Source organism: Canis lupus, chromosome 22, assembly GCF_048164855.1.
Source record: "Canis lupus baileyi chromosome 22, mCanLup2.hap1, whole genome shotgun sequence".
Classification (NCBI taxonomy): Eukaryota; Metazoa; Chordata; class Mammalia; order Carnivora; family Canidae; genus Canis; species Canis lupus.
In genome coordinates, this window is record NC_132859.1 from 25,017,453 (window position 1) to 25,035,773 (window position 18,321).

Consider the following 18,321-nt stretch of genomic DNA (forward strand, 5'->3'; position numbering starts at 1 on the left):
GGTGCAAGTCTTAGACAACATGACCTCAAAGTCATAGGTAAGCAAACTTTAGCTGCAGCAGACTCCTGGAGGGCTTATGAAAACATACATTCCTGGGCCCCATACCGGGAGATTGTGGTTCAGCAGGTCTGGCTTGGGGCCTTTGAATTTGCATTTCTAACAAAGCCCCAGGGGATGGGGATGCTGCAGGTCCTTGCACCACACTTCCGAATAGCACTGCTCTAAGGTCCTGGGCAATTCTCAAAGTCTAGCCTTTAGGAACCTCGTCTCAACCATTTGTTTGCGCGGTTCCTTGGAGCAGGGGACTTTAGGGCATCCCACAGGTGCAAAATCACCTGCAGGGAGGGAACAGCCTCGCTCGCGCTGGACACCTGCCCTCTGCGCGCTCCTCCGCCCACCTCGGGCCGCAAGGCCCCCCGCACCTCACACTCACCCAACTTCCCCGGCGTCGGGGACACCCAGAGCCCCCAGAGGCCAACCCCCCAGCTCTGCAGAGGGCCGGCGAGGCCGCCCGGAGGGAGCGCGGGAAGCCGGTCGCGCAGCGCCGCGCAGGTGGTACCAGCCGCAGCCCTTTATAGCGGCCGCTGACCCTTGACCTTGGCCAGGCTGCCCAAGGGGCTGGGGCTTTAAACTGCTCCCGGGGTTTCATGTGAGCGTCCGGAGACGCTCCAGCTGCCTGTTGGCTTAGCAGCGATTCCGGAGAAGCCCGGGGCTGCCAAAAGAACTTGAGAAGTTTCTCAGAAACCGAGGGCAGACTTATCTGCGGGCCGCTGAGCTGAGGTCACTGCTGCTGCTCCGGCTAACTATTTAACTCCAAGAAGTTATTCACTGGTGTCTTCCTAGCCCACCTGCTGAGAAGCAGAGAAAAATTCCCAGAGAGGGGAAGCTGGGGTCTGGGGGTGGGGGGGGAGAGAGAGAGATTGAGATTGAACCTAGGCTCTCTCCAGGAGCTCCCAGCAAGAGCAAGGTTGCAAAGTGGAGCAGGCAACAAAAATGAAAATGTGACTTAGCACACAGATCACCAAGAACTTAGAAAGCACTGCCGATTCTTAGATGTAAGGGCTGGTTTGCATGTTTTTCCTGGGCATGTACTCGCAGCTGAGATTTTATACGTACACATGTTCCCAGCTGGTGCCCTGGGTCTCTGTCTGTCGGTGCTGGCTGCTGATGAAGAGACACGCTGAAATCACTCACACTGATGAGAGTTTAATAAAAAGCCAAGAGGAAACACAAGAGATGGGAGCTCCCCCTCACTCATCGTGGACCTCTGTCTGAAGCACTAGGCTGCTTGATTCTGGGACTGCGAAGTAAATTAGAAAGCTTCCAAGTATTTCTCAGAAGGGATGGGGTTGGAAGGATGGAGAGAAGGAAGTTGAATGCAGGCTCTCAGGACTTTTCCCCTTTTTTATCATTTTTTTTTTAACAAAAAAGAATACAAATGGGAGCTAATAACTTGTTTTTGTTGTTGTTGTTGTTGTTGTTTTACTAACAAGAGGGGAAATGGTTTTCCTCAGGAGATGGTGTATTTGCTCTAAGCCAAAGATGTTCTGGACTTCTGGAATCCACTTAGTACAGTCAGGATTATGGGGTGTTCTGTACAGATCATCCTGAAGTCCTGGATTTGAATACAATTCTGTTCAATTTTGGGAGCAGGTCTCAGCCCAGACCACAAGGGTCAAAGTCCCACAACCTGCTTACTTAATTCCTCTCTACTAAGAGGGCCCTGCACATGTGTGTGTTGGGGTGGGAAGGTGTGCTGTATTGATCATCCCTGGTATCACCCACCAGACCTGTTCTGACTGTCAAACATGACCCACCTCAATAGTTCTCCAAGAGATGTAATGAGAACCAACATAACCCAATAAAAGCAGAATGGTCGGGGAAAATGGGAGGCTCTGCTCCTCATATGATGCCATGCATCATTGTTTCTAGAACACACTCAGAAAAAAACCTCAAGTTTCCATAGAGTGGTCTCTCTGGATGAGATGCACTCCTCAGCCAGCCCAAGACCCAACCTTTAATATCAGTGAGTCTGGTTCTATTCAGACTGTAGTGGAGAATGTACCATTGGCCATCAGAGTGAAACACAGAGAGTAACACTGAAGGCTGGAAGCTCTGAAAGCTGGAGTCCTGGGGACAAATGACGCTTCCACTTCACATTCCCTTCTTGGCCCCAGTGGATTCCTTGCTCATGCTGTGTCCATGCACCTCCAGTGTGCAGAGATTTATAACCTGAACCTTCTTTCTCAACCCAGAGTAAAATCCCCAGGGAGGAGAGGAAGCCGGTTGCACTTCAGGAGAAGGGTGGGACCCTTTCTTCACAATTAGTGAAACACTATTCAACTAGCATTGGAGTCAAAGGAAGCTGGCTTTTTTAAGTAACCTTTCTGGAAAGCATTATTTAGGAATGTTTTCACTTAAAATATGATTCCAATTTAGTTTTCAGCCACCATATGACACAAAAGTGATTTTAGGGATCTACAGCCTTTTCCACAGAATTCAACACTTCCTTCTCTTTTGCTTCTAAAATTTTAAAAAGCCTTTTCCCTTGAGAAAGTATAGTGTAAATTTGTCTTCTATTGAGAACTACATTATTTTCCTAAGAATGCATTAAACTCATTTAATTTGTTTTAGAAAGCAGGAGTTTTAAGCTAAACTTTTGAAGGAATTAATGCCCTAAAATCGCCAAGTTTTTAATTTCTAATACAGAAAATTGCCTAATTGGACTTAAACTACATTTATCTGACTTTGGCTTCACTGGCCATTTTCTCTAGAAAAGGAAGTTATTGGATAAATGAAAAGGAATCCAGACTTTCAAAATTGTGGAAAGAATAATATTTTCCGAGATTTCACATATTTGCTTTTCATTAACCCAACCTCTGCAGTCTGGGATTTTTGCAACTGTTTTAAATAATGAGATAACATATCAAATTGTGTTTTAGCCTGCATTCCTTAGTTCCCACTGAGAATTACTGGTGGCATTTCCAAAAAAATGTGAAACCTGTACTACCAGAAATACACAAGATTATTTTGCATGGGAGATGATTTAAATGAATATGATTCTCCTTGATACAATTGGAATTATTAAAAGATGGGGAAAAAAGAAAACACAGCTCTCACCAAATGGCTCAATGTCACTCTGTCATGCCTGTCTACCGGTAGACAAAAAAGGTAGGTAGGTAGAAAAATTAATAAATAAAATGCAATATTAATAACTAAGCCAACAGACTTTCCTAGTGTCCTTGCACTAGCTGTTTCCCAAGTGGCTTTAATTCAAGCTAGTCAATATGCTATTGTGACACACTTAGGGGCAGCCTGCCCTGGGCTCCTACAGTGAGAAGAAGTCTAAAATCTCAAAGTACAAATTCCCATAACTTATCTAGAAAGGATGATAGCAATGAGCCTTTGAAAACAACCCAAAACCAATTTCAGTTTTGTTTCCCCACCTTGATTTTAAAGGTATTGAAAATATGGTAAAATATCTTTTTAAAAATCCTGTTGAACAAGAATAGCAATTTTATTGTGTATTTCCAAGCTCTTGTGGGAAACATGTTATCCTCATTAATGCAACACCTTCTGAACTATAATATGAAGTCTGATAGCGATATGACTTAAAAATGGTGGAGATAGGCTTGCCACACAGCAATGTCATAAGACTTCAGCGAAAACCTATATTTGCATGTCTTAACTTTGTGGTTGAGAGCTTAATCCTTGGAACAAAATCAACCTTGGTTTAAAACCCAGTTGTTTTTTATTGGTTGCATGATTTGGGGCAAGTTACTTCATCTCTTTCTGTCAGATTTCCAATCAACTAAACATGGATATCTATGCTACAGATTGTTGTGAAGTCTAGATATGTCACCTATGTCTAATATGACAGTGCCCAGCATATAGTAGATGCTCAATAAATACTACTTTCCTCTGCACTCATCTGTAGTCTCATCCTGAAAGTCATTTATTATAGCCTCCCCCCATCATTTGGTGGAAATGGCACATTTAGCAGAACATATGGAGCTCAATAATTAATGATTTCACACCCAATAACAAAGGTCTTTATAGCAAAGCATTCCTCTATGAGAGAGAACATGAATATTTTAGACATAACAGAATTCTGGACTGAAATTTTCCTTGCCTTTGCCTAGAGTGTGCAGGACATGAGGTTATTGAAAGAGAAACTGCAAGGAGGAAGGAGAACGTCCTGGGATATTAGAGCTCCAGGCTCTAGTCATCCTTAAGACTTTGTCCTTCCCTCAAGACATGTACATTGACCAGGAATTAGCTCTTATTGGCCTAATTAGTTGTATTTCACTCAATAAAAGAAAGTTGGCTAATATAATGACTAATCATCCACTTAAATATTGGTTGTATTTAATTACTGAAACTCTTACTCCTCTTGGAGTAATTTCTCATTTAAAAATAAGCAATAATATTTGGTGAGGAATGGAGCATTCCTCCGAGTCATGCTTCAGAGGCTGGCCTTTCCAGTATTCTTTTCAGAGTATCATCTACCCCTCAGGACCCTATTTCTGAAAGATAAGCCCCCATACCCACTGCAGGTACCTAGAGCAGCATGATTGCCCAATGTTTCTGCCTGGCCCAAGATAGAGAAGTACTCTAGGGACTTAGCCCTAAAATACCCAACTAATCACCCTGTCATTTGTCCCTGAGCCTCTTGGTGCTTATAGCTTCTACCTTTTATCTCATTCAGCATGGTCACTCTTGATCTTCTTCTGTCTTTCATAGTAATGTTTTCCCACAAGTGGACTGGCTGTGCTTTTCCTCCTTAACTTGAAAATATCTAACTTTCATTTTAGGAAATTTCTCACGGCTTCTGGTTTTTCAAGAGTTTCCATTTATATTTGCAAGTATATGTATTTACTGATTGGTTTATTTGTTTATTTTTCTATCATTTCTAGGGCTATTGCATAAAAGATTGTGCAGCACAAGCTCATCTCACCATTTTGAAACGTCTTCCATTATATGAATCCCGTAACTCCTACCTACACCCTTGAAAATCTCTAGAGTTTTTATTATTCTTACTGCCTCACAAATAAACCTAGTCTGGATGGCAAGAATCTCCAGAAAACCATATAGACCTACAGGAAATCAAGTACAAGGCTTAAAGGAAATGCCAGATGCTCTGAGTCCTTCTCTGTTCATTTTACTTTTTTTTTTCCTTTTCTGCTCATTTACTTGGTAAACTGATTCCCTTTTTGATTGCGTAACTCAGATCTATGTTTACATATCTTAATTCTTAACTATTGCTGAACCACCAAACATAATCATGCCAAGCACAGCATGATAATTCTATAAACATGTCTCTGAAGAATAATGAGAAGATTCAAATCCTCATGCTAATTCCACTGTATATATTAAATCACCAAGTCATACATGAGCAGAGTATCCTGAGGTCATACTCACTACAGTTATCCCAGCTGCATACATCTGAAATTTCTGAACTATGCTGCATTAGTTCCCTAAAAAGAAAACAACATAACTGATTGAGGCAAGAAACAATTAGAAGGGGACATGTATACAAGTGGATGCATTTTGATATTCTGGCCACCACGTAAGTCCAAGGCCACGACATAAGTCTATACAATGTCTTCAGTCCAATGATTAGGACTTTTTCATTGTTACTGTTGTGGTTAGAAAAGTTTTTACAAGATTCCAAATGCTTCCCAAAGTTTTGAGTAAAAAATATGACATAAATGAAATTTATGCTCACACCATGTGAGATTCCTATCACTATAACCCACATCTCCACCCAAGAAACTTGGGAGAGAATTTATAGATAGGAAGAAAATCAAACAGTCAAGGTCAAGGATCAAATTTTATATTTCTGAACAGGTAAAGTCCTCTTGAGTCTAATTTTCAACAGCCCAAGAAGACAGTTCTGAAACTCTGTTTTATAGGACTGACTGAGGAGCAGAATTCTCTGCTGGACAGGCACATCTCACTTTGACCACCACCCCCACAAAACAAGAGGGGTACTTAAAGAAAGTAATACCTGATCCTGCTCATCTAGTAATCATACAGTGAAAAACTCAAGGGCATTTTGACTGTTCCCATAACATCTCTTTAGAGGAAAGCCACATATTAAAAAATACTCATTCATTCATGTTTATGGGAGGCATTATACTCAGGAAATTGACCCTATTGCCAGTTCACAAGTTTGAGCCAATCTTGTGGTCCTATTCCTCTTGCCAGTGGGCATGTGACCTTCTTCTGGCCAATAACACACAAGGAAAGGTCTAAATCTTTTAAAAGATGTCTCTTTTAAAAAGATACACTCTCAGGACACCTGGGTGGCTCAGTGGTTGAGCATCTACCTTCGGCTCAGGTCATGATCCTGGGGTCCTGGGATCGAGTCCCACATTGGGCTCTCCACAGAGAGCCTGCTTCTCCCTCTGCCTATGTCTCTGCCTCTCTCTCTCTCTCTCTCTCTCTGTGTGTCTCTCATGAATAAATAAATAAAATCTTTAAAAAAATAAAATAAAAAATAAAAAGATACACTCTCTTTCCCTCTCTGAATATTACCATATTCAAATGAGATGCCTAGTGCTACAGCAGCCATCCTATGACTAGCTTGAAGATGATAGAGCAGAGTAATAGAAAGAAATTGGGACTTTGATGATGGTATTGAGCGTCTGTAGCTTATAGCCTGTGACTTCTCTTCCCAGAACTTCTTGTTATCTGGGAGAATAAATATATTTTTTGAGTCAGCCAACTAGGTCAGTTTTTTACAACTTGCTACTGAGAGTATCCTAACTGCAACAATTATTTTTGCTTCTTTCTTTATCTAAACTGCTAAACCTCGGGTTGCATCTTCCTGAATTGTTATGTGGTATTAGATTTTGTTGACCTCACCACTGAAAGTTTCCTCTACTTTGGGACACCATACCCACTAGGTGTTCTTCCCACATTTTGTGACATTATTTCTTCTTTAACTCTATGTCCTCCTTTAGCCTCCTACCTGTGGCCATACCCAACAAAGTTTAATCCCTGAACTTCTGCTCTGCTTTCCCTGCATGCTCTTCTATTCTCATGGCTTCATCTCTCAACTGTGAGCATGAGAACACTAACACCCAGGGCTTTTCTCGGTTTTAGTTCTACATCTCCCACTGTCCACTGGACAGTTCTGTCTGCATGGTCCACAACCATCTCAATATTGATGTATCCACAAGCAAGCTTACAATCTTTTCCCAAAATTCAGCAGTGCCACCAGGAGCTACCAGTATTCTCCCAGACTCAAACCTTAAAGTCATTTTTGACTGACTGCTACAAAGATAGGCAGCTATCAAGCATGAAGACCTTACTCAGACTGTCCGTCTGTCATCCCATTTTGACTGCCCTCCTTCCCCCACCTACATAATTTCTACTAGCATTGCAATATTTATTCAATAAGATCTTCCTCCTATCTACTATTCAATGGCTCAGAGATGGAAACTGATCCATATGGTCCTAATCATTCATCCATGAACTGGGAACTTAGATCACTCCCTTTCTGGGTGCTTAGATTGAAATTTGGGAGCTTTCAATGACCAGATTTTCATGGATGGGAGAAGTTGAAGAGCATTTATGAAAGAGAGACAGGAATAATGAGGATTAGCAAATAGAGGGAGGAGCAGAAATAAGAAATAGAGAAAATACATGATGGAGTTCAAAATTAGATCCCAGTTGTTTCTGAGATCTAGCTCCAGTCCTGACTTTGGAATCTATGAGATATCCCCATATCCTGACAATGAAATCTCTCTTATCATTTAGTTAGTCCAAACCGGGTTTTAGTTATCCATAGTAAAAAAAAGACACTTTGTAGAAGAACTTCTCAATCTTTTCTTTGAAATATTGGTTATTTTATTTCTATCCTCTAAACATTTACTCTGGGTTCTCATCCCCTAAACCTCTACAGCAATTGATTCTTAGCTGGGTTCCCTGACCTGAATATATTTTCTGCTCAGTATGTCCTATGATCCAATTCAAGGTTAAATTTGTAAAATATTGCCTTGAATATGCCATTTTTTTCTCAATAATCTTCCATTGATCCCTATTGCTTATGTGATTCAATACAGTTCAGTGTTTATTAGTGCTTTCCATAAGAAACTCTGCAAGATCTTTGACATTGTAACCCATACTAATTTCAAACCTCTTCCAATTTTCCCCTTTTATTTTTTTTTAATTTTAGAGGTAGAGAGAGTGTGCATGGGGCAGGGGTGACGAGAGATAAAGGGAGTGAGAGAGAGAGAATCCCAAGCAGGCTCCATGCTGAACCCCCATCCCCACAATGTGGGGCTCAATCTCATGACCCTGAGATCATGACCTGAGCCAAAATCAAGAGTAGGATGCCTAACCAACTGAGCTACCCAGGTGCCCTTCAAACTTCTTCCACCTTTTATAAATGTGAGTCATCAGGTTCAGTTAGTCTTATCTTCTCATTTTTCCGCCTGAACATGCTATGAAGAATTTGATAGCTGTACCTTTACTTACGTTGTTTTTCTTGCCTGAAAGCCTTTTTTTATGAATTCTGTCCTATTCTGCTTATTCATGAATGTTTTTCCACTAATGTAGAATTCAGAATATATTTCTCTAGGAAGACCTTCTTTGGAGTGATAGAGTACAATATTTGTTCATGATTTTTTCTTCCTCCCACAACTTTGCCAAGTTCATTATGAAAGAAATACATTCTTTTCACTCCATCTATTTTGGGCTTCACCCTGTAACATATATTGGTCAATGAAATATAAGCAAACATGACAGTACTTGTTCTAAGTCAAATTTTTAAGAGGTATGAAGTTTAATCAGCCTTCCTGGAGATTCAAGTCTTTGCCATTAGATGAGCATAATTCAGGTAGCTAAATGAAAAGCCATTGAGCAGCTATGACTATAAATCCAAGCCTGAAATCCAGCCCAATCCAGTTGAGTCTAGCCAAGATCCACTGGACCAGAGTTCGAGTCAAAACTCATAAATGAGAACTGACCATTTGCTGTTTTGAGCCACTGAGATTGTGGGGGATGCTTGTTATGCAGCATTATCACAGAAAATAATCCAATTGATATGTTGGGTAAATTCCTTCTTTGAATTCCTAGAACACTAATTGTCTTTATTACTGGTTTCATATTTTTAAAATGTCTTATTTTTAGCATCTTTTGGTGTTTCATAATAATAACTAATATTTATCAAGTATATTTTTTGTATGAGGCACACTAGATAATATAATATTTTATGTCACCTAATTTTTCCAGAAAATATAGGAAATGGACATGAGCATTACAATAAACTGGTGTGGTTTGGAACACTGTGTAAGTTTCCTCAAACCACACAGGTGTTTAATGAAAGAAGCAGGATTCAAATGCGGAACTACCTTGATCCAAAATCCATTTTCTATGTGTCTTTTTTAACTTGGAAGCTTTTGCCAGCTTGCCAAAAAAGAGTAAAAACCATTAGAGTTTTACTAAGAAAGACCACCAAAAGTCCAGTGAATTTGCGACCTTGTTAAATAAACGAATTTATTTTCCCAACTCATTGGGGCATGACTTCTCTGGTAGCATGTCTACCATTCCTTCTATAATCTGTGTCATGGGGAGGCTTTAAGCCAGTCATATTCTGCCTCAGTTAACTCTATTCTTTCAAAGAGAAAATGAAGTCCATTCACCCGCATGTTTTAGACCTCCCCCTCTGCCCACAGTGTATGCCTAATAGGAACTAGAAAAGAACCTGGTCCATTGAAATTACCCAACATTTGTGTGTCAATCATGGAAAGAAAAGGGCAGAATTCTGCTCCCTGAAGAGTGGGAGTACCCATAGAAGTCACACTGAGTGACATTCCTGGCATAGAAAGTGAGATTTTTAATACTTCCAATCTTTTATTATCCTTCTCATCCGCCAACAAAGTGGGACTATGTTTTTGCTTCCATTTCATAAAACATGTTTATGAGAAGGGAGTTGAGTTCACTCATTTTTGAGCAAACATTTCATAAACACCTTTTCTTTCCAAAGGCTGGGGAAAGATTTTCTCTAATAGAAGAATCATCAAATTATATCACCTGAAAGGGATATGTACTGCCCATGATACCCCAACATTTCTGGTAATTTTTTTAAATTTAAATTTTAGGTAGTTAGTTTACAGTGCAGTATTGGTTTCTGAAGTAGAATTTGGTAATTCATCACTTACATACAATACCCAGTGCTCATCATAATAAATGTCCTCCTTAATACCCATGACCCAATTACTCCAACAACTCTCAGTTGGTTCTCTATCATTAAGAGTCTTTGATTGGGGGGATCCCTGGGTGGGTGAGCAGTTTAGTGCCTGCCTTCGGCCCAAGGCGTGATCCTCGGGTCCTGGGATCAAGTTCCACATTGGGCTCCCTACATGGAGGCTGCTTCTCCCTCTGCCTGTGTCTTTGCCTCTCTCTCTCTCTCTCTCTGTGTGTGTGTGTGTCTCATGAATAAATAAATAAAATCTTAAAAAAAAAAGAGTCTTTTATTGGGATGCCTGCGTTGCTCAGTGGTTGGGTGCCTGCCTTCAGCTCAGGTCCTGATCATGGGATCTGGATCGAGTCCCACATTGGGCTGCCTGCAAGGAGTCGGCTTCTCCCCCTGCCTATGTCTCTGCCTCTCTCTCAGTCTGTATCTCTCATGAATAAATAAATAAATATATTTTAAAAAAAGAGTCTTTTTTCCTCTTACCTTTTTTTTTCTTTCCTGAATTACCATATGTTCATCTGTTCTCTTTCTTAAATTCCATATGAGTAAGATCATATGGTATCTGCCTTTCTCTGACTTATTTCACATAGCATAATATAGCTCCATTAATATCATTGCTAACAGCAAGGTCTCTTTTTTATGGCTGAATAGTATTCCATTGTATATATATGCCACATCTTTTTTTTTTCACTACAAAATGATTTATTACAACATACAGCTTCAGCGAAGGCAATGCACAAGCACACACACTCAGGAGTGTCCCCTACCCCAACTAAGGGACCCTTTTCTACTCCCTTGCCTTTCAGACCTCTTCTATCAAATCATTCAGATATTGGATCTCCTTGGCCAAAGAATCTGTCCTCTCTTTCAGAGCCTCATGCTTCTTTTCCTGCTCTTTACGCTTGTCATTGAGGGTCTCCTGCTCTGCCCTCTTCTTCTGGCGGTACCTAGTGGCTGCTGTCTTGTTCTGCTCCATTTTTTTCAGCTTTTTATCTAGCTTCTCAACCTTTACTTTTGCTGCTGTCTTCTCTCCAGGAGGGTCATAAGGTTTGGGGCGGGCAGAACCACAGAGGGAACCTGGAGACAGCAGGCTCCTATTTGAAGAGCCCCTAGAGGTAGAAGGGCTATGCTGGGGGAACCCAAAATAGGACTCAGATGCCACTATCATTATCTGAGGGGGCATACTCCTCCTTTATGCACTGAGGGATCATGATAATGTAAGCAGTAGAGTCTGACTTTCTATCTCTTCCAGAGATAGTCACTTCACTGCCTATCTCTAAACTAAAAGAATGATTTGGAGTGGAGGAAAGGGCCCCTGGGGAGAGTGGAAGTGGTTGCAGTAAGGCAAAGAAGGCAAAATGGACAATCTGGTCTGTTTTTGGTGAACTTTCTGGAAGATGGCCAATTGGATTCACAGTCTGGGGTTGGGGGGGCTCCTTATTAGTCTCCTGGACTAGGGGGTCAAAGAGATCACATGTGTCATCCAATGTGGCTGAAAGTTCATCTGGCATGGCTTCCAGGTCATCCATACTGAAAAGAGAATCAAAATCAAACCCCTTCAGATCCCTTTTCTCCACCATCCAATCTGATCTGGAGAAGGAATCTTCCTTGCGATTGTCTGAGGCACTGATCAACCCATCCACACAGCCAGCCATTCTGAGGAGCCCACCTTAGCCTTGTTGCTGGAGAACCCATGAGGTTTAAAGTGCTTGGCCACCTCCAGCTAGTCCTGAGACCTAGGCTTTCCTCAGCCCCTAAACCGAACTAGTCGAAGGGGTACATGGAGTTGCCTACCAACACCTCGTTGCTCAGGAAACTCATCTCAGCCATGTGGCAGGACTGGAATGAAGGAATGTGCTTCATTAGAAGGTGTCTTTGTGGGTTACAGAGATGCTCCTGCTGGATGCTATGAAAAGCCCATTGGCTTAAGCCGCTAGGGGGTTAGGGGGTGCCACTGCAGGGCCTGGTGCTGCTGCCTCCGCTGCAAAGGCCAATGCTGCCCGCAGGCACCGCTGCCTCTAATACACCAAGGCAGCCTCCGATCCTGTGGGATTGGAGGAGGGAAGGCATGCACTTGCCAGAGGGATCTGCATTTACAGACGGGAGGAAGAGAAACGCCACATGTTCTTTATCCATTCATCAGTCCATGAACATTTGGGCTCTCTCTGTAGTTTGGCTATTGTTGATGATGCTGCCATAAACACCGGAGTACATGTATCCCTTCCAATTTATTTTTGTATCCTTTAGGTAAATCCCTAGTAGTACAATTGCTGGATCAAAAGGTAGTTCAATGTTTGACTTTTTGAGGAAGCTCCATGCTGTTCTCTAGAGTGGCTGCACCAGTTTGCATCCCTCCTGGTAATTCTTTAACACCACCACATAATTGACAATTATCTTGCAGATGATGGATTCCATACAGCACAGCAATGTTCAACAAGGAGACTCTAGCATTGCTTCACTCAGGGTAAAGCAATTATTTTCAGCCTTTATTTCAACAAGCCAAGCAGACTTAGACCTATTTCTGGAATAGGTGTTTTTGTTCAAAATACGAATAGCACAGAATATTAGCTTAGGTGGGCACCAAAGAACAATCTCTCCCAGTTAAGAAAATTCTCAATATAAAATGCTCTGCATTTGCTGTGGGACCAAGAACCATTTTCTTTAAGATCTGCAGCACACAAAAGAGCTCATTCTCACAGCTTCTGCCTTCCATCAACAGAAAAACTGCGGATTTAAAGTTTATTTTGTTGCAGAATTAGATTATTTATGAAATTTAAAAATGTAATTTATGAGCCTTTATTTTTCTCCCCCTACCCACTAATCCTTACTGTGTTGACACAGCTAGTAGTAGGATAGATAATGGAGAAGGGGGGAGAAAGGGTGCAGAAATGGATAAGTAAAAGCTTTGTCAACACGTGCTTTAAAAATTAAAAAAAAAAAAGAAAAAAAGATTTTATAAAATCCATCAATTGTTTTTGATAAAATCTCTAGTTAAAATTACAATATGAGTAAATTTGTTCAGCATAATAGAGTGTTTATCAAGAGCAAATAACAAATCTCTCAATAAGTGATGAAAAATTAGACCTTATAGTCAGAAAAAAATGCAAGAATATTTTCTTCCACAACATGAACACATAAGTGATTTGTATTTTCTCTCAAGCTATTTCCTGTCTTTTCATCCTCTAACAGCATCTTTCAAAGACGGAAGTTATTCATTTTGGTAAAATCTAATTGATCAAATTCTTTTATGGATTGTGTTTATAGTATTCTAAGAAATCTTTGCCCAACCAAAGGTCGCTAAGATTTTCTATTTTCTTCTAGAAGTTTTATAATTTTAGATTTCACACTTAGCTCTATACTCTTTGTCATTAATCATTGTATATAATAGAATGTATGGATTAATATATACTTTTGCATATGTATATCCAAATATTCCAGCATAATTTGTTGAAAAGACTGTTCTTTCTCATATGAATTACCTTTTCACCTTGGTCAGAATCAATTGATCAATTGAATATATATATTCATATATATATATATATATATATATATATATATATATATATGTCTATTCTTGGATTCTTTCTTCTGTTTCATTGAATTGTCTATCTTTATGCCAATACCACACTCTCTTGATTGTTGGAGCTTTATAATAAATCTAAAGTCAGATAGTGTAAGTCCTTTAGTTTTGTTCTTAACAAATTTAATTTGACTATTCTTGATTCTTTGCATTTCCACATAAATTTTAGAATCAGTTTGTCAATTTTCATTCAAAAAATTACTAGATGGGATCCCTGGGTGGTTCAGTGGTTAAGTGTCTGCCTTCAGCCCGGGGCGTGATCCTGGAGATCCAGGATCGAGTCCCACATCGGGCTCCCTGCATGTAGCCTGCTTCTCCCTCTGCCTGTGTCTCTGCCTCTCTCTCTTTCTCTCTCTGTGTCTCTCATGAATAAATAAATAAATAAAAATCTTAAAAAAAATTACTAGAGTTTTTATTGGAATTCTGTTAAATCTATAGATCAATTTGGAAAGAATTGACATCTTAAAAAAGATTGAATCTTTTGATCTGCGAACACAGTTATCTCATTATTTATTTAGATCTTTAATTTCTCTAAGCAATGTTTTGTAGCCCTCTGCATACAGGTCTTGTATATCTCTCGTGACCTTTAAGCCAAAGTAATTCATATATTTGAAACTACTGTAAATTGCATTTAAAAAAATCTCTATTTGTTATTTCAGGTATAACTTTTAAAATTAAAGTATAATTAACATAAAATAAAACTCACAAAGTTCAGATGTACAATTCAGTTAGTTTTAAAAATAAATAGTTATGTAATCAATAAGATGGACTATTACCAACACCACTGAAAGTTCTGTTGTGTCCATTTGTAATCCCCTACACTGGCCTTAGGTTTCTGGCTACCACTGATATTTTTTCTATCATTATACTTCCTAGAATACAATGTAAATGGAGTCAGATAGTATGAGCCTTCTGTGTCTGGCTTATTTTACTGGCTTTTGGAATCCATTAATATTGTTGGTATGTAAGTATTTTGTTCTATTATGCCCGAATACTATTCCGTGTGTACTACAATTATTTATTCATTTTCATGTTGACGGATGTTTGAGTTGTTCCCAGTTTTGGGTTATAATGAATAAAGCTACAATGAATTCTGTGCGCAAGTCTTTGTATGGACAGATGCTTTAATTTCTCTTAGGTAAACACCTAAACCTGGATGCTGGAGCTCCACCAGTTGTTGTACCAGAGAGAAGTTATAAAAATTGTTGGGGCAGCCAGGGTGGCTCAGCGGTTTAGTGCTGCCTTCAGTCCAGGGCATGATCCCGGAGACCCAGGATCGAGTCCCACGTCGGGCTCCCTGCATGGAGCCTGCTTCTCCCTCTGTCTGTGTCCCTGCCTCTCTCTCTCTCTCTATGAATAAATAAATAAAATCTTTTAAAAAATTGTTAACTAGGTCATTGAAAAGGCAAAAGGTGATCACTATGAGACTTCCCTCTCTGGCACATGTAAGGATATTAAAAGTCTCAGCTTTATCTTAACAAGTGAAAGAAACTCAAAAGACTGAAATAACTTTCTCTTTTAGGATCTATACAAGAGATGAGTGAGGATGCAGGGCAAACTGCTGCCCTCAAGATTAGAGCGACAGATAGAATCAAGGCTTACCAAAGCAGAGACTCGTGAATGGAAACACCCAGGAAACAGGTGCCACGGTAGGAAAACCGATTTGTGTTTTTTTTTTAAGATTTTATTTATTTATTTATTTGAGAGAAAGAGACAGACAGAGAGGATGAGCAGGAGGAGGAGGCCAGAGGGAGAGAAAGCAGACTCCCCACTGAACAGGAAGTCTGACATGGGGCTCAATCCCAGGATCCCAAGATCATGAATGAGCCACCTAGGTGCCCCAAAAACCTGATTTGTAATTGATGAATTGCTAGAGTCTCAGTGGGAATGACTCTGAGAATTAAAAACTCCAGAAAGATCCATTGTAGATGGGCCCCACAATAACGTGAGATGTACCTCCAGGAACACAGTAAATACCAAAGAAAGACCCTTCAGCTTCTGGCAAGTGGAGGGGAAAAGAAAGCATCTTGTAATACACTAGAATGCAGCTTTTCTTAACAAGGTGCCTAACCTCAGGAGAAAGTAGTTAACCAGAGCCTAACCTGCTAGGATATTATCAGAGGCTAACTGACCTTGAGGAAGGAAATGCCCAATTCCAGTCCACTTTAGCAATCCTGACCCACTTAAGAGAGGAGAAAAAACTGAGAAGCACAGTCCAGAGGCATAAGTTCACTTAAAAAATTGAGACCTAATCAGAAGATTACAGAATGCCTCCCCTTTTCCCACATCTCACTACCACATTACAAAAGGCCTAGCAACAGCAGCACCATTTGCCCATGATACCATGTATGATCATCAAGAAAAAATTACCAGGCATACCAAAAGGCAAAAAACACAATCTGAGTCAGACTAAGTCAGCATCAGAACCAGACATGACAGGAGTATTGGAATTATCAGACCAGGAATTTAAAATAACTGTAATTAGTATGTTAGGAGCATCCTCCAATACTGCAATATGGTGGGGTATTCATCACTGTACTATAAATGGTAGAGTACAGAAGAATTAAAAACAGCTAGAGGGGCACATGGGTGGATCAGTCAGTTAAGCAGCCAGCTCTTGATTTCAGCTCAGGTTATGATCTCAGAATCCTAGAATAGAGCCCTGCATCAGGCTCCATGTTCAGTAGAGAGTCTGCTTAAAGATTCTCTTTCTGGGACCCACCTGGGTGGCTCAGTGGTTGAGTGTCTGCCTTTGGCTCAGGGCCTGATCCCAGATTCCCAGGATTGAGTCCCACATCTGGCTCCTTGCATGGAGCCTGCTTCTCCTCCCTCTGCCTGTGTGTCTGCCTCTCTTCCTGTGTCTCTCATGAATAAGTAAATAAAATCTTAAAAAAAAAAAAAAAGATTCTCTCTTTCTCTCTCCCTTCCCCTCCCCCACTAGCTCTCTCTCTCTCCTTCTCTCTGAAAGAAAGAAATAAACCTTTAAAAATAACTATAGCTACAATAATTTGTTACATACAATATAAAAATGTAAATTGTAAATCAATGATTACAAAAAATATAAATCAAAAAAATAATGAGGTGGGGTGAATAAAGGGGAGAGTTTTTGTATGCAATCAAAGCTGTTATCAGCATAAAATATACTGAGATATCTGTAAGATATTTTATGTAAGCCTCATGTCAACCACAAAGAAAAACCCTAAAGTACATAAAAGATAAAGAGGGAGATTCAAAGCATGCCACTACAGAAAATCATCAAAGGAAGAAAGCAAGAGAAGAAAGGAACAAAAGAACTACAAAAGAACCAGAAAACAGTAAGACTGGCATTAGTAAATCCTTACCTATCAATAATTATTTTAAATGTGAATAGGTTAAATTCTCCAACTAGAAGACAGTGTGGCTGAATTGATCTTTTTTAAAAAGCAAATGCTGAGTGAAATAAGTCAATCAGAGAAGGACAAACATTATATGGTCTCATTCATTTGGGGAATATAAAAAATAGTGTAAGGGAATAAAGGGGAAAGGAGAAAAAATAAGTGGGAAATATCGGAAAGGGAGACAGAACATGAAGACTCCTAACTCTGGGAAACGAACTAAGGATGGTGGAAGGGGAGGTGGGCGGGGGGTGGGGGTGAATGGGTGACGGGCACTGAGGTGGGCACTTGATGGGATGAGTACTGGGTGTTATCTATATGTTGGCAAATTGAACACCAATAAAAATAAATTTATTAAAAAAAAAGCAAACCTAAGCCCCAAACTATATGCTATATGCAAGAGACTCACCTCAACTTTAATGACACACATTGGTTCAAAGTGAAAGGATGGAAAAAAATATTCTACACAAAGGGAAATTAAAAGAGAACAGGGTTAACTATACCTATATCAGTCAAAATAGACTGTAAGCTAAAAACTATAACAAGAGACAAGGTAATATACAATAATAAATGAGTTAATTCGGGATCCCTGGGTGGCTCAGCGGTTTGGCGCCTGCCTTTGGCCCAGGGCGCGATCCTGGGGTCCTAGGATCGAGTCCCGCGTCGGGCTCCCTGCATGGAGCCTGCTTCTCCCTCTGCCTGTGTCTCTGCCTCTCTCTGTCTTTCTGTCTCTCATGAATAAATAAATAAAATCTTTTAAAAATAATAAAAATAAATGAGTTAATTCATTAAGAGGATATAACAACTGTAAATATATTATGTACCCAACATTAAGACATCTGAATATATTAAGCAAATAACGGATCTTAAAGGAGAAATAGACAATACAATATTAGTATTCAATCTACTTCAATTGAAGTAGAGGACTTCAATACTCTACATTCATTAATGAATAGATCATTTAGACAATAAAGAAGGAAATATGAGGCCAACTTTGTGCCACAAACAGCAGCATGTCTGACTCCAAGAAAGAAACATGAGAAGTGAACTGCACATTAGACATAATGGACCTAACACATATGCATTCCATCCAACAGCAGCAGAGTACACATTCTTCTTAAGCACACATGACAAACTTGTCGGAGCAGATCATATGTTAT

At 40.0% G+C, this 18,321-nt stretch overlaps 1 protein-coding gene and 1 pseudogene across 1 annotated transcript in view; both read right to left on the minus strand.

Moving 5' to 3' along the window:
• Positions 1 to 698, minus strand: part of COL6A5 (collagen type VI alpha 5 chain) — a 129,710-nt gene extending 129,012 nt beyond the window's left edge. Inside the window, exon 1 of the mRNA XM_072792814.1 lies at positions 434 to 698. The gene's annotated coding sequence lies outside the window, so the exon portion shown is untranslated. The remainder of the gene's footprint in view (positions 1 to 433) is intronic.
• Positions 699 to 10,979: 10,281 nt separating this feature from the next.
• On the minus strand, positions 10,980 to 12,037 carry LOC140614458 (cyclic AMP-dependent transcription factor ATF-4 pseudogene; annotated as a pseudogene).
• Positions 12,038 to 18,321: the final 6,284 nt, after the last annotated feature.